The sequence below is a fragment of the Pelodiscus sinensis genome, chromosome 5 (assembly GCF_052426305.1).
Source record: "Pelodiscus sinensis isolate ZL-2025 chromosome 5, ASM5242630v1, whole genome shotgun sequence".
NCBI classification, from domain to species: Eukaryota; Metazoa; Chordata; order Testudines; family Trionychidae; genus Pelodiscus; species Pelodiscus sinensis.
In genome coordinates, this window is record NC_143056.1 from 111967245 (window position 1) to 111994800 (window position 27556).

A 27556-nucleotide genomic window follows, 5' to 3' on the forward strand; every position below is an offset into this window, starting at 1 on the left:
AGTGGCTTTGCAGCAGATAAAAAAAACCAATGGCCTGCTGTGGGAGCCTAAAAAAATCCAATCCCCAAAACACACTTCACTCAAGCTCCTGGGAGGCTGAGAATTTGTGCAAATGAATTCTATCATACACGCCATGGTTGTCCCAATTCTTAGGATTATACAACCTTGGCAACCATTTTGGTTCAGCCTTGGAGTCATTAAGCCAAGTCTCAGCTAGTAAAACATTTCTGTTTGATTGAGGGTGGCAAAATGAATGAATTCAGCGTCTTGTCCTCTGATCTGATATTTTGGAAAGGGGAAGGGAGAAGTGGGTAAAGTAGAAAGAGAGTTCTTACCTCTCCTGAGTCATCAATGAAACACCATTGATGTATTCATCTCTGGTCTCATCCATTTACCATCATTCTGACACAATATTTCCATTTTTCCTCTTTCTTCCTTTGACTCCCTCCCCACACCATGTCCTTCCAATATTCCCTTTTTTTCTCCTCTTCTCTCACTCTAGCACACACTGCCTTCCTTACCCCAGAAACTTAAATTCCCTCTACCAAGTGAACAATCTTCTGCCTGCCAGCCCATAAAGCGCCAATCAGTTCTGTATTGCTTCCAGCTAGATCAAACCTGCCTTACTACCTGGCTATTCCCCTGACATTCACAAGGTAAGGACTCAAAACACCACAACTTTTTCCTGAATAGTGTCTTTCCTGCAAATTTCAAAGTTGTTTGAGAACACACTCATTTGTATGGAACAGTCTGATGGGACTACTCATTTAAAATGATAGTTTATATTTTAAAGACTCTTACCATATCTTACTATCAATCTGTTTCTAAAATGAGGGATAAAACACTAAAATGTCTTTAGAACATTCACCCTCATTATACATGTGTACATACCCAATACAACTTTTACTCTTACACAAATAGATTGACAGATGTCAAAACTGACTGAACAGATTTAATGATCAAACCTTCCAAAAAACTCACCTTTTGTATGAGACCAAACATGGATAATTCTACCCTCAAAGAATTTGTTATGAGCAAGTTACGTGGAATGGAGAAGGAATTCAGAACTCAAAGTCTCAAGGTTACCAGGCACAAACTGGACCTCCTTTAACTTACTGAATGCTATTTTGATTTACTGGTTAGATTGACACTGTATGCAGTGTTAATATTTAAATAATTTAAGCGATACAAATAATCATGTGGAAAGACTACAGAAATTCTCAAATACTTGTCCAAAATCCCAGCAGCATGAGTCACTGATTGTATAACTCAAATAAATGCATTCCTCTTGTCTCTCCTATCTTTGTCCTTTCGTGTTCTTTCCACTCCTTTTTCTTTCTCTTTGTTTTTTCATCCCTTTTCTTCTCCCACACACTTCCAAGAAGGACCAATTCAGCACAGTGTGATACCGACAGAGACCAGCGGCAGCTGCTGTTCTAGTTACAACAGTGAGAGGATTTAAAACAATCAAGAGGCAGCTTTAATGTATGCTATATGTAATAACTCTACTGAGGATTTGGACTCTAGCTACACTCAGTAGGGGTGCTTCATTACCTAGGTATAGGAATATCACTTGGGAGTGAAGAGGTCAGTCTCATGGAGATAAAGTCCATATCTGCTGTTTAGCCTGGTCAGCTGAAAACAGTCTGGCAGATGCCATACTGATTTGCATCCACTTACTATGAATACCAGGGATACAATATATTCAGAACAGGAAATGATATGGTGGGTGCTATAGTAAGGCAGCATGAGGGGAACCAAGTATTCATCCTCTTTATCTTATCATCCCACACTTTCAAACACTGAAATTGAAAGGAAATTGTTAGTAAGGACAAAGAAGAAACCACATAAGATTAGGGTGGGTTTTGTCTTATCCTGCTTTGGAGGATAGGGTCATAATTCAAAATGATCTGGACAAACTAGAGAAATGGTCTGAGATAAATAGAATGAAGTTTAAAAAGGACAAATGCAAAGTACTCCATTTAGAAAGGACCAATCAAACAATCAGTTTCACACACACAGAATGGGAAGCGACTGTCTAGGAAGGAATACTGCTGACAGGGATCTAGGGGTCATAGTGGACCACAAACTAAATATGACTCAACAGTGTGACATTGCTGGGGGGAAAAAAAGCAAACATTATTCTGGGATGCATTAACAGGAGTGTTGTGAGCAAGAAACAAGAAGTCATTCTTCCGCTCTACTCTGCTCTGATTAGGCTGCAATTGGTGTATTGTGTTCAGTTCTGGGCACCACATTTCAAGAAAGATGTGGAGAAATTGGAGACGGTCCAGAGAAGATCAACAAAAATGATTAAAGGTCTAGAAAACATGAGCTATGAGTCAAGGCTGAAGGAATTGGGCTTGTTTATTTTGGAAAGAAAAGACTGAGAGGGGACATGATAGCAGTTTCAGGTAGCTAAAAGAGTGAGGAGGAAATTGTTCTCTTTGGCCTCTGATGATAGGACAAGAAGCAATGGCTTAAACTGCAGCAAGAGAGGTTTAGGTTGGACATTAGAAAAAACTTCCTAACTGTCAGAGTGGTTAAACACTAGAATAAATTGCCTAGGGAGGTTGTGGAATCTCCATCACTGGAGATATTTAAGAGCAGGTTAAACAGACATCTATCAGGGATGATATAAACCATGCTTGATCCTGCCATGAGGGCAGAAGTCTGGACTTTATGATCTCTCGAGGTCCCTTCCAGTTCCAGTATTCTATGATTCTATGGTTGTTCCTCACTTTATTTGTATGAAAACCTCCCAGGCATGGATTCAACAACAGTTTATCCTGAATGTTACACTGCCATCAGTGATCATATTCATCTTGTCCTCTGCAGGCAGATTTCCTTCTAATTCTGCTTTTAATCGTGTTGTATAATGAGGATAGCGGGACTTCAAATTCAGTCTATGGCCAGCCTTCACAAATTGGACACTATGGTCACTGCTCATAAATTATTCTTTTGGGTGCCTCTGCAGCTTATCTTCTCTCTCTTAATTATGTCTCTCTCCCATGGATTGACTGTAAACTCAGAGGATATAAACCTTTGGCTTTTAGGTAATGGGTGTTAATTTAGCCCAATTATTCATTCTCAGTCCTACAGGACATATGAAATGGTGTTCTTAATTCTCCTGGTCATAGACACACAAACCCCATGAATAAAAACCCATTGTCATAAAGGGCACTATTTAGCATCTTTGTCACAGTCTCAATGTACAGGTCAAGGACTGAACAGGGATGTAAGCGAGTAGCTGACGGGAGTAACGACTACTCGCTTCCCCCCCCCCCCTGCTGACTCTATGAGAGGCAGCAGGAGGGATCAGGAGCCAGTGCCATGGGCTCAGCCTGCTCCGGCAGCAGCCCCTTTCCACATGGGTCCCAGCAGGGAGCTGCCCTCCCCCCTCCCCCATACGGACAGGGGCTGCTGCCATCATGCAGCTCCTATTCACAGCAGCCTGGACTAGCCGTGCGCGGGCTGGCCGCCACTTACTGCGAGCCAGGACCGGGCAGTCATGGCTCGCACTGCTCCGGAACGCTGCACCTCTGCATTTTAAATGTAGTAAAAACCCAAATGCTGAGTCCCAGCTCAAGCCAGCTCCTGGAGCTACCCCGACTGCAGCTTTGCATAGCGGTCTTTATCGACTAGCCGTGTAGTCGATACAAATTGTACCAACTGTATGATCAGTTAGATAACAGCAATTTAACACCCTTAGGACTGAATCAACATGATTATCCTTGGGTAAAGCAGAGTGAAACACGAGGAAGAGCTGTCACTGACTAAAGAGGAAAGGGGGCTAGGGAAGAGCACTGCTTACCCAACTTTTGCAATGGGAAGGAGGAAACTCTATTCTCCCCACCCACCTTTTCTTCTTATCTTGACTCCTTTTTTCTACAGGACATCTCTGAACACCTCACCCCAACCCTGGAGAAGCAGTATTATTCCCCATCTTACAGATAGCAAAATTGAAAGAAAGAGAGATTAAGTGACCAGGTCACCAAAGGAGTCTGCTGGACACATGAAACTATAACCGCATGTATGTGTCTGAACCCATCATTAATTATTATTATTATACACTCTCACTTATGGGTGGTCTGTTCAGGCATATTGATAGGACCACGTAGAGAAATAGTGGGGGTTAAAGGGAGCCACTTGCTGCTCACTCTTTTTCCAGAAACAGCCTGAATGTATCAGGAAGCCAGCAGGCATGACAATGGGTAAACTCTCTTCTCCTCCCTGCTCTGGCAACTATTAGGCAGGGAATCTGGGGCTTGCTTTCCCCAAAGATGTGATAAGCCACAGGGTAAGTCTTCTCTCCAAGCCCAGAAAAGCAAGACTTTACTGAAGCCCATGATAGCTCATTGCTTCTTCCTTGAAGCTGAGGACATCCCGATGACTTATCACTTACCTGATACTTCCCATTTCTGTTTCCTTCCAGTGCATGCATAGCTCTTTATACTGTGACCTTTTGTTTTATTTACAATGTTTCAAAGGGCCCAGCAAAAACAGAACTGAAGAACCTGGTTCTGTATTAAGTCAGATCAGACTCAAAATATCACATAATCAATAAGAAACCTTGAACGCTGTTCTCCATTACAACACACAGAGCTTAGACAAAGTTCTGCTACTTGAACTTTGTTTTCAGAGATGATGCAAAAACAGCAACCTAGCAAAGCTGCCCAGAAACGTGAAAGACATTTGCTAGAGGTAGTTTTCAATCTTGATTCTCTTCCCAAGTCCCACTGAGCCAGCCTTCTCTTTTAACCCATTCTCACCTACCCCAATTCTGCTGGCTGCAGAAGAATACTGACCACCTTAAAGCAACCAGTCTCCTCTACTCCTTCACTCATTGCAGTCGTCAGAACCCACAAGCTTTGTACAGCATACTTGGCCAGAGCAATTTATTGAGCGCTCATCAGGAAAGAATTCTACTGCTAAACATCACAAAAAATACTGCAGTGGTCAGTGCCTGTCTCTCACACCTGAGAAGCGAAAAAGGAAGAGGAATAGGTCATGGAAAATAGTCTGAGCAGGGAATAAAGAGGTTTAAAGGGAAAATGTGAAATACAAAAGCGCCTTAAATTTGGGACACTCCCTTTTCAAGCAGGCATCAGAGCAAACTTGTTAGTTGGGAAGCTCTAGATTAAGCACTCTAAACAGAGGCAACATTACTCACACCACAGCAAATGTTCTCTTCTATTGTGCAGCAGAACCAGGAACAAATTATTTGTGTGCATACCCCAGTAAGTAGCATATTAACTGGCAAGATCTTTCCTCTTTGATCTTCCTTTTTTCTGGTAGGGGTTTTTCCAGCTCCTTACACATCTGCAAACATAGTCCTCAGGGCCTACACATCTTCTAGCACATATACCTCTCCCCTTGAATCGCCTTCTATCCCACCAACCCAAGATGAAAGCTGATCATATCTGAGTTGTTTTAAACAATAAAGTTCCAATCACTAGCCAAAAGAAGAAATACTACAGGTTTCTGTGTTCACCTCTATGTCTGTACTGCACCTCCAATAATGCAGACCTGATCCTATACAGCACAAGGCACCATCGTTATTAGGAAGAGCACAAGGGACTCCATAGTTAAAGCTACATATACTGTAACTATGTATGGGTATGTCTACACTACCCCGCTAGTTCGAACTAGCGGGGTAATGTAGACATACCCTATAACATTAAACAAGAAAAAATATGCAATAGTGTCTCTCCCTTTCCTTATACTCTTCTCCTCCCATCCCTATCTTCCTCTCTCTCAGGCTTTTTCAGTGGGAGGAAGGAAAAGGAAGTAGAGGGAGATTCATTTGGTGTTTTCCTCTTTAACTCTTTTTCTGATAGAGAAAAAAAATTAAGAGTAGGACCTTGGTATAGATTTCAGAGTAGACACATTATCCACAACGTAGTTTAATGATTCTGTTCAATGCATGTATATCTGTCCACACACGTAGAAAAAATATAAATTGTAGTTAAGTTTGCAACTTGGACAAAAATCCCATTTTAGAACTGAATGTGTATATAAAAACTATTAAAATCTACATTTTACAGACAAAAAGGTGATTGTATTTGGTGTCTGGGAACATGAAAGTCTTTTTAGACATTTGCCTTATGAAATGTTGGACAAATCAGAAAATATTTTATTATATTTTAAAAAGTACTTAAGTAAATCAGCAGCATCTCTAGTCCATCTAATCTGCTGGAAGAGCAGCTGTGGGGAGAGAGCTTGAGGTGGTTTAGAAGAGATAAATTGTAGTCTTCCAGTTGCAGGGCAAAAGGGTGGGGAGTGAATTTCATCCGAACAGCAAAGGCAGCACCAGGCATAATGGTCTGACCCTGGTCCCACTGAAATCAACCTAAGTTTTGTCATTGACTTCAGTGAAAGCAGGTCCTTCTGAAGTGCCATTGAAGTCCCAAGGGAGTCTTTCCATTGATTCATATGGGAGCTAGATCAGATCCCATGGGCCATATCCTCAATTGATGTAAAATAGCACTGTTCCATGGAAGTCAACAGAGCTATGCTTGTTTATAACAGCTAAGGATCTGTCCTTATAGTTCTCAAAACATTGTCTTCCAAAACTAGCCTGAGAACTAAAAGACTGAATAAATATAATCTTTTAACTGTTCATCATCTTAACAATAAAATAATAAGCCCTTTATACATGGTTGAATATGTAGCATATGATCAGGGCCTCAGATTAACAACTCATCCACCATAATACTGATGTCCAATTCATATACAATATGCTGTAAAGCCCTGCTCAAGTGATCCGTTGTATTCAAATGTCATACTCCTAAATCAATCATACTCTAAAAGTGGACAAGAAAGGGCCAAAGAGAGACTTATAATGAGATTAACAGAACACTTTCACAAGATACAAAAATCTGTTTAAATATAACGTTTCCTGACCGTTTCTAATTATTTATTTGGCAATTTTAAGGTTACTAAGTGGAAATACCAAATAATAGGAAACCCTAGCATAAATGGCTAGGGCTGATGAGGACACTGGAGGTACATTCTGAGATGAAAGTATTCGTAAGCCTTGTCTACATGGGGAAATAGAGTGGCATAGCTACTATAGAATAAACCCTACTCCAGAATAGCTATTCCAGAAGAGTCCTTCTTGCAGATACTCTGTTCTGAAATAAAAGCAACTTTCAATCTGTTATGATTATTCTGTTTTGTGAACAGACTAATTATCTAGAATAATTTCTTCTTTTCATATATATACCCCTGCCTCTGTAATTTCCACTCCAATTCATCTGATGAAGTGGGTTTTACCCGTGAAAGCTTATGCCCTAATAAATCTGTTAGTCTTTAAGGCCAGATCTACACTAAAGGGGAAGGTCAACTTAAGATACGTAACTCCAGCTACGTTAATTACGTAGCTGGAGTCAATCTATCTTAAATCGCATTTTCACGCTGTCCACACTGTGGGCTTCCTTTGCTCCTCGTGAGGAGCAGGACTACTGGTACCCACGGGAAACCCTTATCAGTTCAAATTAGCGAGTCTTCACTAGATCCACTAATTTGAACTCCGAAAGATCAACTGCAGCCACGTCAATCTTCCGTGTAGTGTAGGCATGGCCTGTGTCATTGTTTTTGCAGATATAGACCAACACAGCTCCCCCTCTGAGACTTATCCAAAATAAAGCCACCACATGTGGAGCTATTCTGGAATAGCTACTACAGAATAGTTTATACTCCACAGCTATGCTGATCAATTTATTTATGTAGAGGCAAGGCCTTAGAAGTAATTTTCTCATTCTCTTAGAGTCATGTAAGGCTTAGTCAGAATTTTCAAATGCATATTGTATCATTAAAAATACTCTGTTCGTATGCATACAGTGCATACATTTATTCTAAAATGCACTATGTGATAAATCATGCTCTCTTCAATTACTCTATGAAGATATTTCCATTCCCTCCCTTAAATAAAAAGATTTTTCAAGCAAAAAGTAAAATTTGAGTGATATATAGAAGGGGTCTTAGAGAAACAGAAAAAAAATCGGAATATAAACAAGCCATCATTCTGGTAAGAGGAAATACAAACAACCAGAATAAAAATAGTTGATGCACAAAAAGCCATAATGAAGGGGTTGCTCAAAAAATATCTTCTACTTTGAATGGTCTGGATGAAATACAAATTATCCACAGAAAAGTGTGGACTGGCATAAATGTTTGTACAAAATTATAAGTATATTTCTAGAAGTATGCAAGTGGCAACCGCCTGCATGCTGCACAAGGTCCCAACAACGCTCTGCTTAAGTGCTACTGCACAGAGTCCAAACCACTGCATTTTAATTACTATGCAGCCTCAGATATATTGCCTTTGATATGGAAATGTTCTTGTTCTCTCATCTTCACATACGGTCTCATGCACAGAAATCTTTATCTGATTCATAAAAAATAAACTAGAATCCAATCTCTACACCTGACCTCAGTGCTTAGAAGTTTTTTACTAAGCATGGTGTCACTATAAAAAGAATGGCTAATATTGGTGTAAAGTTAGATATTTTGAGCAATGATATGAAGGATTTGCAGCTAAGAATCAAATCAATACGCAACTCTGAGGTTCTAGGGTTTCATATTGTCTTATGCCAGTCTACCTCATGTCAGACTGGAGAAATAATGGGAGTGCACATCTCTGTATGTTGCTGAAGAAGTAAATAGCTAACATTTAACTGGGGTCCTGTCTACCAATCTATAGAACAGATGCATCAGCTGTGATAATTTATACCCTCAGCCACCTCACTGAGCAGATTCTTAAATCTAGCAACCCTCCAAAATCAAAGAATCTTCCCACTGTTTGGTTTATTTTAAAATGTGTAGATAACACAAAATTCTCCATGCATATTTTTAAACATATGTTTCCTCCAAACTTCACTACATGAGTTAAAATGCCTTCATATATCACTTAAAGCAGGTAAAATAAATGTGCTACATTCTCACTGAAGAGTGGATAATTTATTCTTACTCCATACAAAGGTTCTTATGAAAACTTTAAAGTGTAAATATCTAATTTATACAAAATATAGAAAAATATTTTATCAGAAAACTTATTTTAGGGATCTCCAGCACAAAAATTATTTAAACCACATGCCAGTATGTTGCCATATCTTAAAATAGCATGCAAAGTACAAGAAGGTAAAATCCAACAAATTCTATCAGTCCTTCAGAAAACATTCATTGTTTAGATTTGTCTAAATAATTCTGCTAACTCTATAGAAGCTACATTCTGTTTTTATAAAAAAAAATATGATCTTTGTAACCTCACTATAGTAGATAATGACCCATCTGTAAATCATTTTGTGGCAGGTTATCTGCTTTTTATCATTTCTAGTACCTGTCTGTGCCTGATATGATACTCTTAAACACATTAACTTGATGGAATGTTTCGCTTAACTTCAAAAACATCAATTGATATATATATATACTCTGTGTTATAAATGAATGACTCTGATGAACCATTTTCAGTAATGTACCCCATTTTATATTACCCAATCAAATTTACAAACCTCCAGAGAAATGTGATAAAATTACTTCTACTGTCTAATATTTCCAAACAATATTTTCAAACTCGGCAGACAAGAAGGCAGGAGTATTATTTGGTTTTTTAATATTATTTAGAGAGACTAAACAAAAACTATGAACCTGATATGACGTTTTTTAAATATACAAGGGGAGGGAAGAAACCTGCATGTAATTATTCTTGTTCCTTTAAGAGAAAATCCATTTTTCAAGTTTCTATTGTACTAATTGAAAGAGAATTATTTAAAACTTCTCTGAATACTTGAATATACCATGGTTATGTGTAGAAGTTTCATCAGTGCCAAATAACTGAAGATTTTCTAAAAGATAGTAAACTAAAAACTGCACAAAATCTCTCATCATGATGTCACAAATATTTGCTGTTGCTATAGAATAATGTATTAAAAGAATAATGTATTGGTATCACGGACATGTTTTGAAAACATGCCATCATCTAGTTTTCTCACTGCCAGAATCGGTTATTTTCTAGTCAACACATCTGCACGCTCCCCCCTCCTCAGCATATTGTTACATATATACACACATATATATAAGAACATTATGTTCTTATATACTCCTACAGACACCACACTCATGTCAACTTATTAATCACAGTTTTTACAGCCTAGTATTTTAGTGTGATGTCATGAGCCAAAATGATATCTCAATAGTTGCCAATTTCTGTTACAGAAGAAACCTAATATATGTTCTATATAATAAAAGGAATTGCATGTGTTATACTTCAGAAACATGTCCCCAAATGTACCACTTATGATATTCTACCTGGAAAAAAATACAGAAAAAATTATGTAAGCTCAAATAAATAAAAATACAGTGAGAAAGACAAAATATCAACTTATTAAAGGATTAAAATCTTTAAATTCATGCTCAAGTCTTTTGTTGCCATTTCAATAACAAGATAACACTCAAACTATTGTACATACTATGAGGTTGTATTTTATTCTTGGGGTCCTGGCATAATTTACAAGCTACCCAAAGTTCAATTATTATTATTATTTATATTGTCACTAGAAACCTTAAAATATACACCCTTGTAGCATTACAGATGGGCATAGTTTACTTAGACTGACAAAAATAAACCAATTTTTTATTTGCATAACATTTAAAGTGTAAGTTGTTAAATGTGTCCTTTGCCAAGTACACCCAGTAATCTTGTAACTCACACTATTGAGACACAAATATGCATCACTACACAATGTGTAGTATAGAGAAAGCTATCTTACTACTTTTCTTCCATAATTATTTGTTTTATGAAAAAACATGTCAGTAACCTTTTAAATTTGATCCACATACTTTTAGGGAAAATCAAACCAACTATAAAATATTAATGGTATTATTACTCGAAAAAGTGGTATCTCCCAAGGTGATTAAGATGTTCAATAGATACAAGGTCATGACTGAAGAAACTTTCTTATGCCCATTACGAAAATATTTATTTTTGCTATCATGGTGGAAAGTCCTGGTCTTCATCACTCTGAAAGATATCCCAAAGCCTTTAAGAGATGCAGACATTTCGACTCATACATAACAAGAGAACCTGGAAAACACCACCAGTGATTTTTTTTAATTAAATCGAAAAAGTGTGGCCTGAAATGACCAACTATTGGTCATATATTAAAACCCGCCTCACACAACAACTAGTGAAAAGGGAGTGGAGCAACATTGATTGACAAAAAAACAAACTGACAACAAAGGTAACTAACTTTTGGCACTAGCTTACTCCTGGTACAAGTCAGATACTCCTGGCCTGACCTGGGAAAACTGGCACGCTCTGTTGTCTGCTTGTTGCCCTCTCCAGGGAGGTATTTTTAAATGAGTCTCTGGGGTCATAACTAAGCACCGAGTTACAAACACGCAACCCAGATTGAGCCACACACACGTGCAGACTCGCTCTCTAGGCAGCGCCCTGGCTCGCGCCCGGCGGGCCCACAGCAAAGAAACCAGGACACGCTCCCAAGCGGGCTCCAGCAAAGTCTCACAAGCCCAGCGGGGAAGCGCGCAGCAGCAGCAGCTGTGAGCGGCGAGTGGGAGGCGGCTCGGCCGAGGGCCCCGCGTGCTTACTCCTGCCGGAGTGAAGCCTTTCGAAGCGGAGGCTGGAGGGGGCGCCACAGACAGTGTGTGATCAGGCACCCGCGCACTGGGCGCGCCAGCAGCAAGAGCCCGGGGCTGGGGGTCCGCCGGCCGCTAGCGACCGTGTGGCCATCCCTGCTGGGGGCTGCGGGCAGAGCCGCTCTGCCCCGGGCGGCCGCCGCTGCCACAGCCCCCTCGCGCGTTGGCTCGCGGCCTCTGGCGGGGAAGTGCTGGGCTGCTAGGGACGCCCCCCAGTCCTCTGGGTTGGCTCGCCGCGTGGGAGACCCCGAGGCGCCCGCAAGGGGCCGCCGCTGCCCCCCCCCCCGCCCATCCCCCATCCCCTGGGTGGCTCCCCGCTGTGATTGCCTGGGAAGTGGGAGGGTGGGGGCGCATGGACTTCTCCAGACCAACCAGTGCCCTGCCTCCTGCACAAGGCGCTGGCCGAAAAGCTGCGGCGTCAGGGCGTGGTCCAGCACCTAGCTTGCGTGGGGTACGGGGGGTGCAAGTTGCCCGCCCGCCTCGCCCCGTAAAGCAGGCTGCTTCCTTCCGGCCTCTCTGGGGCTTCTGTAGATCCCCTGCCAGGCGAGCTGAGTGCCGGGGAGTTAAGGCAGGCGGCTGCCTAACAATGTCCAGGAAAGTTACTTCTTCTGCACATAAGGCCCTTAACGCTGTGCGAAAGTAGTGCCAAGGTTTGCCCAAGCACCGGGTCAGACCTGAACTCAGCAATACTTCTCTCGCTTTCTAAACCCCGGGTGGACAAGCTGCCCTGACAGCTCCCTATTTCAACATGCATTGTCTCTCTGCAAAAATCAACCCATTTCCAGGAGAAATACCTTCTCACCTGCACTAACTAGATTCACATCCCAGTGACTTGCAAGGGTCGGAGAGAGGAGTCGTTTATGTCACCCGCCTCCCTCGAGTGCACTTAAAAAAATCTGCAGGCTTTGGCCAAACTACATTTGATGTATTGATTCCAAGCACAGTGCCTGGTTTGGTTTCCGTACATTCTTTGCCTTTTAATAGCGAGCTGAGGAAAAGAGAAAGCATTATTGTTTTCTTTCTTTCCTTCTCTCATTGCTTATTCTAAATTTGACTCCGAAGTTTAAGCAGTTGAATTGGCTAATTCTGAATACAGGCTATTGAGAGACCAGACACAGCAGTATATCCCTGTATAGCAATGGATACAATGTGCTGAATTGGCAGTCTAATTATAAATGTGGCATTTGGACCTCCTTTCAGACCCAGTGCCACCTTACCTTATGAGGGAACTTCAACTACAGCAACTGTTCAAAACAAAATGCCATTACAGGATCAACTTCACCCAACACAGGGACTAGCCAGGGGATTGTTTTACAAACAGCCTTTCTCACTTAACACAAGAATGTATTATCAGAAACAAAGTTATGGACAGTAGAGAGTTTAAAGAAAATGCTAAGTAGTTCCTGCCAGGTGTTGTGCTACTTCAAACTGCAGGATAATCCAAGTGGCCTAATTATTTTCCTTTTCAATCTACTGACTATAAATAGATTATTTATATTTTACTTGAATGAAATGCTAGGTATGGTCACTATTTGTAATGGGCATACAGCGTGCATATAGCATTCTGAACATCGAGCACAAGAAATCTCACTGCGGGAGGAACCTGCAATAAAATAATGGAAAATAGCTCATGATATGCAGTGGGCTGATGGAAAAGTAAAAGGCGGCGTCTTTTCTATTCAGTATTTGTATATAATGGCAGACTATCTTCGTATCCATTTCATTATTTACTCGATGGCATGATGGCTTAATTAGGTGAGTGGGCACAAGCACATCAATAGGACAAGTCAAGTTAAAGTCTCAGAATCCAGCCTGTACGCGAATGTGAAAGGGGGGGGGGGGGGAGAGAGAGAGAGAGAGACTCGTTTGTTGATGCCCTGCGTGGAGGGCTGCGTTCTTCTCTCGCCTCCTGTGGGGCAGCTTTCAAGATGACAATATTAACAATGTCGAAAGAAAAATTGTTTTAAAAGTTGTCGACCATGTGGTGAAGGCTACTGAAGTGAACCCAGACATACACCTTATCTGCATACAACAGGGGGAAAGCATGCTTCTTTATCTCTGAAAGTTTCACTGTCTGTGTTTTTGGGAAACACCCCTAGGACAGAGCTAATCACTCCTTCCCAGGCTCCCAACACGCCGCCTTGCTCCTGTAAAATACCTCTGCCCTGACACTCCCAGACACAACACTAATTGTCTTTTCACGCTGCCACTTTCACTCTTCCCGTCCTTAAAGCAACCTGTGACTCGGTCCTGTAGAAAGCAAAGGCAGCCATCCACTCGGCATGATCAGTGCCTCTGATTCACCTCAAGGCCCTGCTCTCCTAAAGCACACAGCCCTAGCTGCGAGGCGGGTTCACCGTTCAACACTGGTAAACAGCAGTAGGAAACGGAGCTGGTCGGAAGAGTAATTCACTGGCAGCTAAATTATTAATGTACGTGTGCAAGTATGTGATCATATAGCGTGTGCGATCCCACACCAGCATATACAGTATCATACACTGATGCACACGTACATGATATACACAAGTATAATCACCAGCATGTCCAGTACCTCCTACTTTAAAGACGACAACTCAAGCAGCAGAAGAATTATTAGTTCTTACTGATCATTCTGTTTAGAATCATGAATGGAACAATTGCCATAAATGCAAGCAAAAACACTCCCGAGAGGACTCTAGACAGATACACTGCGTGTGCCTATTACATACCGTTTTAGCCAACTCAGAACTTTCATATAACTTAAGATCCTTAGTTAAGATAAAACATCCAACCTGACTGCATAAAGAGGCGTCTTCTCCATAATCAACGCACACAAACAGTTCCGAAAGAGTGAAAACTCCAGAAAGCACAAGCTCTCCGCACACATACCGTGCCTTACTCCGATTCTTACAGCATTGTCTATAAACTGCTACTATCTGTAGTTGCATTGAGAGTAATTAAAAAAAAAAATAAGGGAAATACTTCCTGAAAACTTACGGTGCATTTAGCTTAGGCACTATTCTTTTTTCAGCTCTCAAAGGAAGCCGTTTTGTCCAGGTTAGGTATTGTCTACTTATGGATCAGCCTCTGGCTAAGGGTTTATTTTAATTTATGGCTTATGCATTCTTTTAAGGTCGATTTGCATGACCTCCGGCGAGAGCTAAGGCAGCAAGAAATCCCAAATTGAATGTTGTGGGCAAGCCCACAACGCGGCACAGCTCTCCCTGTCTCATGGTGTAAACAGAGCTCTCTGGTGATGGTCTTTGTTTTCCTCCTCGTGTATCACAAATTAGGGTGTGATATCAATTTTAAAGTTTTCAGTATAACTTTATCCAAGCCTTCTGCCTGGAGAGATAAGACGCCACCATAGGAACTGCAAATCCTCGGGATAGTGCCCCTCTGTGGCCAAAACACAATATTACCACCTACTGGTCCAATATCGCTGTACACAATATGCTCCACGAATAGCACATCTGTGGCAAACTTCAATGCAATTACCCACCTCAAACTTAACGGAGACATTAAGATCTCTACACAAAGTCCTTAGATCTTCTTCCATTCTATGTCTTTGGGTCTATCCACGGAGCGCAAACCCGGGGTAATGACAACAGCTTTCTGCTCTGAAAGATTTATTTAGGGTTTCATTCTCTCTCTCTTGTGTGACTGTACGTAAGACTCTGTCTCCCTAGCACCATGTGTTCTGTGCCGTGGGTGATCTTAAAATACAACGCTGATCTGTCACTACATTTTAAAATAGATTCAACTCGGGGAGGATGAGAAAGTGTTGTGATTTCTAGGTAGCGGGGTCCTTAAGGTCTCAGAAAGATTTCACAGCCTTGGAAACCTCACACGCGGAGGCGGCTGTAACTACTTTTCCTTAAAAAACCCCTCGTGGTAGAAGAATAAATAATCGTGCGGAAGGGGAGGCAGGTTAATTCAGAAATGTTAAAAGCTAAACAACGAATCTACCTCCAGACGCTGCTGTTTTAGACAATTGCAACTCACAGCCCATTGAAGACAGCGCCGGGGACTCCTGCAAAGCGATAGAAATCCAGCGAAAACCCCAGGAAAACACCACCACCACCAAGCAATGCTGCACTACACACCATAGTAAACAACAGGTATACAACACAATAGGGCTATTTCCCCCTGGTTACCTCCTCGGAATCCGGTGTGGCACAAAGCATTGGGAGAGTCGCCCTCCCCTTTTTTACGCGCTTCAGTAATTTTCATTTAAAAAAAAACAGGCAAGGGGGTGTAGGAAGGGGAGAAATAAATGGGGAGTAATGCCGCAAATAAAATAAAAAATAAATGCCCTAAAGTCTGCTGGTGTTTCTCCGGGCCATGGCTGTGCAGGATCCGGATGGTTAGAAGTTTGCTGATGGGTTGCCTGGAGATTTGGTTACAGTCAGGTTCATTATTATTTTTTCCCCCTCCTGAAACCAGTGAAGGCGATGGTTACTGCTGTCAATCTTGGCAATCAATGTGAGCGGCCATGTCGTAAGTATTCAAAGCATTTCCCGTCGTGCAACATCAGAAAGTGAGTGGCCAGGGCATTGATCTGAGGAAGGCAAAAGGAGGCAGGGCTCCCCCTCCCAGACAGCAGAGGCAAGATGAGACAACACAGCGAGAGGGAGCGAGCGAGAGAGACAAACGCAACAACCGAAGAGAAAGTGAGCGCAGAACAGAAAGTGAAATCACCCCAGGCTCTCAGCCGCGTCCCCGAGAAGCTATCACCACTCACATTGCTATTAGACACATGAAACCTTAAACCTCCCTTGCCTAATGACCACTGATCGCTCTGAGTGGTGAGGAAAGGTAACAAAGTAACGAGGGGGGGGGGGAGAGGACGGGCGGGGGCCGGAAAAGCCGGAGGGGGATGTGAGGAGTCCTGGGAGAATTGAGTAAGAAGAGAATAAACTAAGGAAAAAAGAATCGAGTTATACGCTGTCACCCTCTCCCCAAGTACTTTAGGAGGGTGCACACTAAAATCAGAATGGACCAGTGAATACAAGGAGAGCTATCTGGAGGTCAAGAGCCGGGACATAAAATACAAGGAAAAGTAGTACAAATCAAAACCGCTTATTGCCAGTGAGCCAGTGGGAGCCCTCTCCCAAAGCTAAATCTGGGTAAATCCAGATGAAATGTACACACTACACTAGGGAGACACAAGCTGCATGGCTGGGGGAGGGAAGGAAAGAGAAGGAACAGGAGAACAAAGTAGGTAGTGACGCATTCAACTGAAAGATAAAGAAGATGCACCTAATTAAAACAAAAGGAGAGGCATAACCTGATATAGAACAGATCCAGGTTGAAGTTCTGGTGCTGTTTGTGATGAGAGCTTTTATCTGCGGCAAAAATGTACAGCTGTAAAGAGGCAACAGACAGGAAGCGAACAGTGATTTAGGAACTAACGTTGTTCATGAAAGTGTTCATGAAAAAGCAAATCTGAGGGGATGAAGGTACAACTCTAAAGGGATCAGGAGTAAAACAGCCAGTGGTTTGGAGTGTTGCAACAATCAGAAAGAATGTCTCGGTGATTTACTTTTAAATTCCAAAAGGCACACGTGAAAGGGGCTTTTCAAGCTGTCGGGGGCCCGAGAATCAGGTGGGCAAACAAAATTGTAAAACTAGCGTCTCTCCTTGTTGATACTATCCACACCTAAGCTAAACTATTGTAAGTCTGGGAGTGCTGAAAGCAGAGAGGGAGAGAGAAGTTGTTGATCCTTCTTTATATTTTTGGCAACCCTTTCCCCATTTTCCAGTAGGCGCCTGGAACAGTTAGTAACCGAGAAACTTTTTTAATTTTAAAATGGCTTCATAGGTTTCAGAGGCCAGAAAGGGAGAAGAAAGGCTTGGTTCTCATTCCTCTGTCTCCCACACAAGCCCAAATTTGCGGAGTAGCACGTTAGAAACAAAAGTACAATCAGAGCTATTGCAAATAAACTTCCCCCGGAACATGCTGAAAATCAACATTAGCGTGATGACACAGTACTGATTAAACCTAGTTCTATTTTATTTTCCTGGCAAGTTTTACAACTTAAAACTCTATTAAGAGGACATCAATGGCGCATCCTCTTCCTGGCAATTCGAAGTACCACCCTTCTAGTCAAGACCTGAGGAAAATAGTTTAAAGTAAGAATCTGTGGAAATAACAAACATTTCTTAAAAATCTTTTGGGCACTTACACAAAATAGAGGGAATCCACATATTATTTTGTGAGCAGGTCCTCACAAAAGAGAACTTTTAATTTATCCAGATACTCTCATAGTGCTATACAGCATCCTCGACTACATTAAGTTTCATTTTCAATTTCTTTTTTTTATGTAAATAAAAGTGCTAAAATCTACAGTCTGCCAGAGGGATTGGTGTATGAGTGACTGTCCATTCACCTGATTTCAACCACTTCTAGCCATTCACCTGCCTTTAGTTGCCTTGTGCACAGATTTAGAAACAGGAAATAACTCTCCTTTCAAGGTATTGTAGAGTTTTGAAACTAATTATAAGTATGGCCGGAATTTGACTTTATAGTTAATAAACTGAAATTATCTCAAAAGAAGATACCTTAACTTTCTGTATAATTTGTAACATATTGGCACAAGAAATTGAGATCGGTAAGAAAAAAGATCTAGCCAAAGTACAAAGAAAAGATTCTGATGCGTTCCCACTGTCCCATCAATTTGCTGCTGAAAGTTTTCCCTCTTTTTTTTAAACATTAGCAGTGATAGCCTCTCTTGTGAAGAACTGAAACGATCAAGGGCTAGGTGCTAATGAACATCGATCAATTTAAAAAGCCAGAAGAATTTAGGAAGTTTCAAAGCCCAACTAGTCCTTAATCTGAAGGGCATCTCCTAAAATACCGTGCCAAGACTGAAATGAAGTCGGGGCAGAAATGCACGGCACCGATGGATTACATTCAAATAAACAACTTGGGTAATAAAGCTTGTTGCTTCCTTTAAATTAAGGTGCAGGTGTAAGCACACCCAGAGGTAGACGATGGACTGCATTAAAAAAGGCAGCATTGGGCATTGTAGGTAAATATGGGGAAGTTGTGCTCTGCGGCTGACAATTGTGTATTTATCTCTCTGCATACTGAGCAAGTGATCGTATGCTGTGTAGGTATGCACACACACACACACGCAGTGGAAGAGAGAACACAGCCTTTATTTTTAGTATTAACCAAAGTTTACAGCTCATTGTAAGTTGCTCTTGTTGCCTCTCGCTGCGGAAGGCTGAGGGCAGCCCCAGCAGCGCTGCCAGATGTTGAGCAGGGATGCTGGACCTCTCGTGCTGTGGGTCCTTTCTCGCTCGCAGAGTGAAGGAATTAGAGGCACCCAGCTACGTCGGAGCACTTACCTGTTCACAGCTGACACTGCATTTGTTGTTGCGCCCCTCATCTAATACATGCATGGAAACCAGCGTTCAACATGCAAAGCAACCTGTGTCTCTGCGCGGTTGTCCTAGCAAACCTAGGACTTCTATAGAGTCTGTGGTATAAAGTTTGTGTGCAAAAGGCAAGCAATTCTGTATCATAAGTCAGCCACCACGCAGCAAAAGCCCTCTGACTAATACCGGACAATTAGTAGGCACGCTTCTAAATTCACTGGTGACACACCTCCGACAAGGACGACTTTTTACAGGGTGTAAAAAAATAGGATTCAAAGCGTTCAGACAAACTTTTACAAAATGAATAAAAGTCTGAGAAAGAGCTAAAGGGAAGGGGAGTCCAAAAACTTAAGGAAAGTTTTGTTCGGCTGCTATTAGGCTGATACCCAAATTACTACTTGCTTCTCGACAGGCAACCCCATCAGATGATGTGAGTGTCCCAAGATAGCACCCCTGAGTGGTAGTCTCAAAAAGGTCGGCCGGGGAGCCACGATTACCTTTTAGCAATGACCCAGCTGAGAATAAAACTCTGAATTCCTTCAGGCGTCACTTGCTAACCCGGTGCATTGTCCGTTTGGCGGAAGGAGATCAAGGGAACGTTTTAATTTCATTTGAAACTGGGCATCATCCCGACAGAGAAGCTAAGAAGCCGCAGCAACACCCCTCACCCCCCGCACCGGCAAACCACATAAACTTTTACAAAGAAAATAAAAGCAAGTTGGACATGAAACCCCTTCCTGTCTCGGAAAGTTCATTTCCAAGGTCTCCTCTGTAAATCTAAAGTGCGAACAGTAGGCTAAGGTAGTGAGTGGCTGGGATTTGCATGCTGATAAGAGAAGGCGGTTGTACTTACAGTGACAGAGGGCAGGCTGCGGAAGAAAAGCTGTTTGTGTTAGCCTGAGAGTCACCCAGGGCTGCAATGAGAGGAGAGGAGAGGAGTGGGAGTGCCAAACTGGATACACCTTCACCGCATCTCATCACATCTGCCAGCCTCTCTCTCCCTCTCTCTTTCATTTCCACATTCCCTTTGTTCCTGAAAAAAAAAATCTACACGTCACATCAGAGTCCCCAGATGCAGTCTACACCAAAGAAAAAAAATGAATAATTCAATCAAACTGTGCATAGTCTCTAAGGCAATAAATCTATTGCACTTACAGAAACGAAGGGTAATTACCGCTGTGGAATTAGAATAAGGCCAAAGAGCGGAGGGATCCCAGGGTCTGTAAACTCCACGGTCAAATAAAGTTTCATTTACTTAATCCTTTGACATCTCCAATGTAAACTAAGGGGGAGGATCTGAACTCATTCCGGATGGGTCTGAAAATGTTTGGCGTGAGTGTCACAAAAGCAGAGAGAGAGAGAGATCAGTGAAAATACAATGCAGAGGAGTAAAGTGCTTCGGTGGATCCCCTACAAAGTCCATGCTCCCCCCCCCCTCCGCTCAGAGAACAAGCGGATCCCACTCCCGTTTTCACCGGCTGCTGCTGCGCTCCACAAACGCAACCTGGACCACTGGCAGCGAATGGCAGCCTTACCTGCGCCTAGGTCTCAAGTAAAGGCTTACAGACACTCATTGTAATCGCCAACTTGCGCCAGGCTCGGGCTCCAAGAAGCTGGAAGGGATCTGCACCGGCAGCGAGTGAATAAAAACGCTGTCACTGACTTCTGGATTTGTCCTGGGCTGAGTTTAGGGAATGTCTGACGGGGGCGAGGAAGGGGGGGAAGAGAAACACGCTTGAGATCGGATCCAAGTTAGTCAGAAGAAGGCAGTGGTGGTAAGCAAGCCCTGCGACAGACCGACCTGGGATGGGATGGAAGACAGCTACGGTTGCTCCCCTGTTCCACCTCTAATGTTACCCTTTCGTCTGGGAGGTAAGATGACTATATATTGCTTATTCTCTCCATGTAACTCAGGGCTAGAGACCCGTTCCTGTGTACACAGGACGGCAATTTAGGGGCGTTTCTCCCTCCCACCATTACTGCTAAACGCCAGTTCGAGTTTAAAACCGTGATCTTTTGCTGCACACCCTCTTTGTAAACGGCTCCTGTTAAAAACAGGTGGATCAACCAGACTGGCGTCCCGTTCGGAACTTTCAGGAGTGCACAGACCCGGTCAAAATACACCCCTAGCCGTGTAAACGGAAGCCTGGCAGCTTTTCTACTTTATAGTGTTTTAAGAGGCAGGCTTGATTTATCCAAAACATTGATGGAACTGTTATTCCAATAAAGGTAAACAATTGCCAGTTCTTCTCTGCTTGCCTGGGCTTTGTTTATGTGCTTAAAACGCCACCCTGAGGTCAGCGCAAATAAGACAGCCAAGGCAAAAGCCTGCCAAGGAGCTTTCGGATTAGCACTTTGCAAAGCAAAACAAACAGTGTCAGTCACACCGGGGAAAGTAATCGAAGAATCTCGCGTTGGCATCCGCAGTTCTAATGGCTCCGCTAATGAATTTGGGATACGGGGAGGATCAAGCGGGGTCTCCCCTCACCTTCAGGCACACCGACGGACACGGGCAAAGCAGAGAGAGATTTTTATCAATGGAGGGGGTGGCGTGGGGACAGACGTTCGGAAATGCCCCCGCGGCTTCGCTTCCCCCCATCCGCTCCCCAATTCCACTTCTGCCCCTTTTCCACTGTCGACTCCACGGACGCCGCTTGGTGTCCAGGGTAGAAACCAGCGTGGGTGGGGAGGACACATCTTTACCCTCTTTACAAAGTAACCTGGGACTCCGGAGGGGCTTAGAAAGCGCCCCTCACTCATGGAAGTTTCCTTTCACATCCTCGGAGCACGTGCCTAGGGCATCCCTTCCCAACATATCCCCAGACTCCAGGCAAACCGCCCTGCCCAGCTTTCCCTGGTGGGTGTCTGCCTGCCTGCCAGCGTGTTTCCATGTGCAGGCTGAGCTGGGGTTGGTTTAGAATCTTCACTGAGTGCTTTGAATGAAAGGGGAATTGTGGAAACCCCTCACTGTGACCTATAAACAGCTCCTGGGGTAGAGGCTTGCCTTAGATCGAGGGCAGTATTTAGCACACAGGCTTGGTCCATTTTCAACTGGCCAGACATAAGAAAGTTACCACAGCAAAACAATGCAACGGAACCGCTCTTGTTATACTTAGGAAGCTAGGGAAACGGTTCGTCCTGCATCCAGACGAAGAAAAACAATACAGGGTAGCTTGCAGCAGCTGAGTCCTACTGGTCTGCTTTTGGGGATTGATGTCCTTTCTAAACCACAGGAAAGCATTCATCATAGGGAGTCACTCTCAACTGGAAGAGCAGTAACTTCCCTGGCAAATGTAAAGTCATGAGACAAAGTCTTGATTGCAGTCGGTAGTGCAATAGGGTCTCCTGCAACTGAGTTCTGAGAAGGGCGGTGAGAAACTCAGCTAACAGAAATAATTCAAAGTTAATTTAATTAAGAATAACTAGAATCAATAGGAGCACCGAATTCTGATACAGAACCAGGTACAGAAACAGAGGGATTAACTAATGGGATTGCTGAAGAAGCAAAAACAAAACAAAAACAAAACAGCTAGAAGAAGCTGTTTACTCCCATTCCCAGTAGTTCAGGTACCAGGTTTGTCCGAGCCCTTCTTGGCATAGGCTAATTTGTAACTTCCATTTGTATACCCCTCTGAAACTAAGGGTAAAATATCTTAAGAGATACAAAAATGTACCTTGATATAAATTATTTAATATTTATATTCCAGTAGACTATATAAGCAATGTATTAGAGAGTCACAACCTTCATTACAACCATATTTTTCTCATCTGCTCCTGCAATATGCACCTGTGTGGCCTGTTCTACACTATGCTATTCCCACATTTAGAGATCGTTCTCTTGTACTTATGATGACTTTGTTAAAATGATAGCATTTTAATATATGAAGAAAGAAAGGCAAAATGAAATACTACCTAATTTAAACACACACAAAACATACACACACACACACTGAAAGGGTTGGGAGAGAATACAAGATTAAAACACCCTTTAGCAAGCACTGAATAACTCACTATTCTCATACTTCATATTACAGCCTAGTGACCTAAGTGTGGATCTCTCTTGTAAATATGAATGTTACTGAATATTTTCTCACAAACCCTAGTTGCTAAAAAACCTATGTTAAATAGGGCTATTCTGATCCATTATGAAAATTCCAAGTGTTTGTCAGTCCAGACAGTGCCTTATTTATTAGTGGCAATTCCTTAATCTAATGGTGCACATTAGGATGCAATATGAAGCACAGAGTAGAGTACTTGTATATTGTCTATAAGAGACACCTCTGCTTTAATCCATGGGTGCATGTTTGTTTCATGCATCAAAAGAGAATAAAATGTTTTTAGATAGAGACTGATATAATCACAAAAGCATGAACAGTTGGCAAAAGAAAGAAAGAAAGAAAGAAAGAAAGAAAGAAAGAAAGAAAGAAAGAAAGAAAGAAAGAAAGAAAGAAAATATACAAAGCTATATTTGAACTGAAGGCATGCCCACATTGCAGGCACTGCTATTAAATCACAATCATGTGCCTCATCATAGGACCGAACATGATTGTCGGGTATAGGACAGTGGTGCTGTATCCCATATTATTCATAAAAAACGCTTTGCACTTACACTGATTTCAAGATGTACTGGTGGATTTGCTACAGTATGGGCCTGACCCGTGTCATTGTCAATAATTTCAGTGGGATTTTAACCTGAGTTAAGGACTGATGGTTCAGGCTTTGTGTACTTAGGAAGGGTATTTTTTATAACCAGGGTTAGAAATATTGAAGCAGTTGAGCAAATATAGAAAAGAGATTATAGAGTGGGTTACGAAAACAAGACATTAAGAAATAGTATTGAGCAGATGAGTTTTTCATGATATATATAAATGAATATGCAAAGCTGTTTCCTTTCCTTCTTCACTTTTAAGAACAGTATTTTAAATTCTTCACCACAGTCTGTTGCTAGACCTTGTCGAGACAAATAAAATTGGATCAAAAGCAAGTCACATATCAATCTATTGATAAGTAGCTACATTTAGTAAATGGATATCTAAGCTGAAACTGCTGAAAGTATTGGACATTTTTAGACTGAAATGTGACACAATCACAATCTATTTTAACATTCAATTATTCACAACTTTTCTTATTGGCTAGTGCCAAGTTCAGGGCCTGATCCTGCAGTCATTACTCAATTCAACCTCATGTTAACTGTGTTAGGACTTTTGCTGAGAGTAAGCAGTGCAGGATTTGGCTCATGGTGTTTTATTTCCTATCTGTTTCAATGATCGACAAGTCACGTGCACTAGAAATATACATTAGAAATATAAAGCACACTTTATTACCAGTGCAAGTTCAAATACATAAAATTGCGTTACGACAGGAAAACATCTGTATAAATCTTTATAACCCAGAGCTATAAAATAACGTGAAAAAAGGCATCTTAAATTGGTGCTACACTTATTCAAGGAAAACATCCACTGAATGTTGCTTGAATAACAAGAGTGCATAGTCAAGCCCTTTCTACTCAAGTGACATCCAAAAAGGCTCCAGATTAATACATCCATATAATACCGAAGATGAATATTTAATATGGAAAAATTATGTAATTTAGAAAAAGACAACTTCTTAACATTTAAATAATAGAATAAAGGACTTAATAGGGCCATCTTTTAAGGCTTGTTTATTAGTCCGTCATTATGGGCCAGATTCTGCAGACATTTATACAAGTAACTTACTCTACATGAGTCATCGCAGTGAAGCAAAGCTACTCACATGCATAAATATTTGCAGGACTGGGAACTATGACTGCACAGATAAAACTACATGTACTTTATTTATTCCAGAATAGAGCAATAGCGTATGTAGTGAATTGTGACATTGTTTTGGAATATTGCATTGTAAAGTTTTTCAATTGCTAGTAATTAGTTTGTCCTTGTTTTGGTTGAATTATGTTTTTTACTATAATATGTAGCAGAGTTAAAACAAAAATGTTCACATAAAAATAAGAATTTGGTTACAGTAACTGCTGACATATATGCTCTTGTGATTTACCTTTTTATAAAGTACAAAAAGTATAGTTTTAAACTGAGTATTAAGTAAATAAATGTCAGCCCTATTCACTGGCATTAGCACACTTGAAATTGTAGTTTATAAATGTTTGAGAGCATCAGCATCGTGATATGGTTGTCATAGAAACTGCAACAATATGTCATTTAAATTAATTTTATATGCAGTGATGACAAGGTCTATGTCTACATCAGTTCTATAAAATAAGTTCCAAAAGTAGACTGAAGAGGAAGGAATAAGAAATATAAATAGGAAACAGTGTGTTTCAAATGATCAACTTGCTTAAAAACAATAGGAGATATTACTTATTGTTAAAGTTACAATCCAGTATGCAATTGAGAATAATTTGATTTCAAACAAACTGAAATTAAAAGAAGAAAGCTGAAAGAACCATTTATTTATTGACTAATTATTAATGCTCAGTGAACCACCGTTGGTCATTTTTAAAAACTATATGATCAGTTCCAATTTAAGGAATGTGAAGTATTAAACAATAATTTTTAAACCATGAATAGTCTTTCTGTATGTATAAGGGGGGAACAATTTAACATTGCAGCTCCAGAGCCATAACACAATTTAATATTTTTAAAAGGTAGGAAAGGTAACATGAATAGATTTATTTTTCCTATATAATGCAGCTACTGTGTGTTATGAATGCTACTTGAAGTAAATCGTTGCCAGACACACTCAATTGGCATTACTGACTTGATTATTAGAACAGAAAAGTTTACCAAAATACAGACAGTGTTCTTTAAAAATAATAGTAACACTTATGGTAATGTAAGAAGATTTGGTTCAGGATTTATCTGTCTTTTGCTATGATATGGAGCAATAACAACATTTACTGTGATTTCTCTTATTACATGGGTCATAAAAATATCCAATTCAATAGTAAGGCTATAGAAGAAAACATTGAGCATCATTTAATGAGAAAAATATATTGGTTTTCTTATTTACTATACTTTAATGGTGAGCAGAAAATATAAGAGAATTTTGATACATCTAATGAGTTGCCATACAGCTTATTATACCCAAGACTTCTGAAATTATTTGAGGATTGAAATAAGTCATCTTTAAGTAAATGAAAACTGACATTTTTTTTAATTTTTACTGAAGTAGCTATCTGCAGTAGAGAAAGAAGAAACATCTAGAGCTATTCTTCTTGATAGGATTAAGAAGTGCTACAAAAGGAGCATTTAAATCTCTAGTTTTCCCAGACAATTAACAATGAAAAGCAGATGTTTACAAAGCTATTTTATATGCTGGTTTATAAGATGCTAAAAGATGGCTTAGATGGTAAGAAGGAAGAGCTGGATAACTGCTTGTCTGGTGTATATTTAAAAGCATTTTCATTGGCTCAGTTATTGTTAATAATGAAAGAAACACTTTGTGCTGTGTGACTGTGACTATAGAAAACTGCCGTCATAAAGTCTTCAAAAAACTCTTAAGATGTAATTTACAAAGATAATAATAACACAGAATTATTTCACTTCTCTGAATGCTACACATTTGCATACCAGGACTGTGTACAATATACTCATAATGCACATTCATAACAACAAGGACTTCTTAACACTGCGAATCCAGCACAAGATCTGTGCATTAAACAATCTACAGTTCCAAGTTTTCCTTTTTGGTGTGAAACTGCCTGCCTCTGTAACCCAGGTGCTAGCTGGCTACACAAAATCCACATTCAAATATATATACCTTCACCGTGCATGACAATTTAGTGACTATCATAAAATGTTACAAAACAGTGGTCTTACTTACCCAATTTCATTTTGAAAAATGGCAACATATTTAACATGAATTTGAGAATAAATCTGGCCTAGCACTGAGAGTCTGAAGATGTGGATTCTACTCCTGTTTCTCCTACAAATGTATGGAGTGATTTTGGCCAAGTAACTTTGGCCAAAATTTTCAATTTTTTTTCAACCTTAGCATTTACTGTGATTTCTGTCCTTAAATTGGATGCATGCAATAACATATCTGCAAAAAGTCAGGCCTACACCTTCTGGTTCAGTCTTCTCATCCATAAAATGGAAATTAGCCTATTTTATCTATTTTGTATGGATTTCAGGATAATTAATTAATTTTCATATGCATAAAAAGACTTGATTTAAGGGTCCTAAACTTGCAAAGACCTGTATACATGCTTACATTTATACAGGCAGAGGAACCCTGCCGACTTTAAGGGGACTTCTCACTGTACAACACATTAAGCACCCATGTAGTTCTTTACTGGCATAAATTAATGGGACTATTTATGTGTGTAAAGTTACTTACATGCTTAAGCCTTTGCATCATCAGGCCCAATGTTTGTGAAGCTCTTTGAAAACTTCAGTTAGGAATTACAGTAGTGTATAAAAATATTATTAAGCAAATGTTTTCTGGCACAAGGAGGACACATTCAACATTTGAAAAAAATCATTGACTAGTGATATTTAAACATGCTTGTTAAAAAAGGTTTTACATTTCTATTTTC

At 40.9% G+C, this 27556-nt stretch overlaps 1 protein-coding gene across 24 annotated transcripts in view; it reads right to left on the reverse strand.

Moving 5' to 3' along the window:
- SOX6 (SRY-box transcription factor 6) overlaps nucleotides 1-20001 on the reverse strand; it is a 518699-nt gene extending 498698 nt beyond the window's left edge. For 9 of the 24 annotated variants that reach the window (XM_075928049.2, XM_006134578.5, XM_075928033.2 and 6 more), the window contains exon 1: nucleotides 14635-15084. The gene's annotated coding sequence lies outside the window, so the exon portion shown is untranslated. Of the gene's footprint in view, nucleotides 1-14526; nucleotides 14546-14634; nucleotides 15086-15139; nucleotides 15686-15794; nucleotides 16240-19876 lie in introns of those variants that run through there. The other 15 variants (XM_075928043.2, XM_075928042.2, XM_006134565.5 and 12 more) reach the window with 14 other exon arrangements.
- Nucleotides 20002-27556: the final 7555 nt, after the last annotated feature.